The sequence below is a fragment of the Calidris pugnax genome, unplaced genomic scaffold (genome assembly GCF_001431845.1).
Source record: "Calidris pugnax isolate Ruff unplaced genomic scaffold, ASM143184v1 scaffold42, whole genome shotgun sequence".
Taxonomy (NCBI): Eukaryota; Metazoa; Chordata; class Aves; order Charadriiformes; family Scolopacidae; genus Calidris; species Calidris pugnax.
The window spans coordinates 2,182,603-2,184,934 of NW_015090920.1; positions in this window are offsets into that span (position 1 = coordinate 2,182,603).

Below are 2,332 nucleotides of genomic sequence, written 5' to 3' on the forward strand. Positions count from 1 at the left end.
TTGTGAAGCATTAAAATGTATATATATATTTTTTCCTATATCTATCTTTTCCTATATCTATCTGCAAGTCACTCCTACGCTCCTGAAATTATCCTTCTTTGGAAACCTTTGATGCCATCATGTTGCTGCAATAATTTATCAATAAAACTCACACTGTTAAACAGCAGGTACAAGATCCTGCAGTCCCTAGAAGGATGTACAATCCTTATTAACACACTCTGTCTCGTTAAGAGTGCACAGTTGAAGACTCCTTGAATGATGAGTTTGGAGGAGCAGACCCTCTTCATTCTTTATTACCAGACTAGACCACCAGATATTCAGACTACTGTCAGACAAATAGGTTCATTTAAAAGGTCAAACAAAAGGCTGTTCAGCCTGGAGGAAAGGAGACTGAGGGGAGACCTTACTGCTCTCCACAACTACCTGAAGGGAGGGTGTAGAAAAGCAGGGATTGGTCTCTTCTCCCAAGTAACAAGCCATGGGACAAGAGGAAATGGCCTCAGGTTGCACCAGGGGAGGTTCAGATTGGATATTAGGAAAAATTTCTTCACCAAAAGGGTGGTCAAGCATTGGAATGGGCTGTGGGGAAGTGGTGGAATCCCCATCCCTGGAGGGATTTAGAAGATGAGTAGAGGTGGTGCTCTCAGCGCCGTGGTTTAGTGGTGATTTCATCAGCCTTAGGTTGATGGTTGGACTCGATGACCTGAAAGGTCCCCTTGCCACTGAGGTAACATACACATTTGGTGCTCAGTCACCTCAGGAGGAAGCATTCTTTCCATATGCAAGGTTTCCAAATGCAAACATTGGCATGGCACGGCAAGCATGGTCACTGCACCCAGTGGCCACGATCTGAGGGGTGCTACCAGTCCACGGCGGGTCCTGGTAGGGGTGGAAGGGAGGCAAGCATTGGAATGGGCTGTGGGGAAGTGGTGGAATCCCCATCCCTGGAGGGATTTAGAAGATGAGTAGAGGTGGTGCTCTCAGCGCCGTGGTTTAGTGGTGATTTCATCAGCCTTAGGTTGATGGTTGGACTCGATGACCTGAAAGGTCCCCTTGCCACTGAGGTAACATACACATTTGGTGCTCAGTCACCTCAGGAGGAAGCATTCTTTCCATATGCAAGGTTTCCAAATGACTCCCGGTGGTGCCCCCCCAGCTTGCAGTTCCCTCAGGTTTGGGGCTTCTAGGGGTTGACGATCTGAGGGGTGCTACCAGTCCACGGCGGGTCCTGGTAGGGGTGGAAGGGAGGGAGGGAGAATTTGAGGAGGCAGGAGGGGCACCTCAGGGCTGGGCCACAGGTAGCCACAAGCCTGCTCCACCTTGCCCAACCATCTCAGCTCGTCCTTCTGAGGGCCAGGCAGTTCAGGCAGCCTAACACCCCTTGGTAAGAACCCCCACTCTCCCGGTGGTGCCCCCCCCCGCCTGTGGTTCCCTCAGGTTTGGGGCTTCTAGGGGTTGTTTCATTCTTTAAAAATGAAAATTGTTCCGCAGGGGTCGGTACTGGGACCAGTACTATTTAACATCTTTGTTGGAGACATGGACAGTGGGATAGAGTGCACCCTCAGCAAGTTTGCAGATGACACCAAGCTCGGTGGCGCAGTTGACACGCTGGAGGGAAGGGATGCCATCCAAAGGGACCTGGACAGGCTGGAGAGGTGGGCTCGTGCAAATTGCATGAGGTTCAACCAAGCCAAGTGCAGGGTCCTGCACCTGGGACGTGGCAATCCAAAAAAAAACCCCACCCCTCGATAAAATATAATTTTAAAACATCGCATCGGGAAGGGCAGGCTTACAAACAGTTAACAGCACAAGGAAGGTTTGGGGGGAGGCGCTGCCTGCCGCCTCAGGGCCGGCCGGCTCCCCACAGGTGAGTTACCCCCCCACCCTCCTGCGGTGTGGGGGGGGAGCTGAAAGGTCGAAGCGTGAGGAGAGGAAGAAGAAGAAGAGGAGGAGGAAAAGGAGGAGGAGGAGGAGGAGGAGGAAGAGGAAGAGGAGGGACCGCCATCGCCCCGCCGCGGCCCCCGCCCCCTCACCTCACCTGGGCGCACCTGAGCGCACCTGGGCCTGCGCGGCCGGGCAGCTCCCTTCGCCTCACGGCGGCGGCCCGTCCCGCCCCGCCCCGCCCCGTCCCGCGCAGGCGCACGGCTCCCGGCCCCGGCGGCGCTCCGGAGCGGGGGGGGGTGGTGTGGGGGGGTGTGTTGAACGCTGCTGTCATGGCGGCAGCGGGCAGGAAGCGATGGGGCTAATCGAGACCGCGGCGTGAAGCGGCGGCGGCTTGAAACTTCAGACGCCTCTTTAAGGGAGGGAGAGACAGAACGGGCGGTCGGCGCGG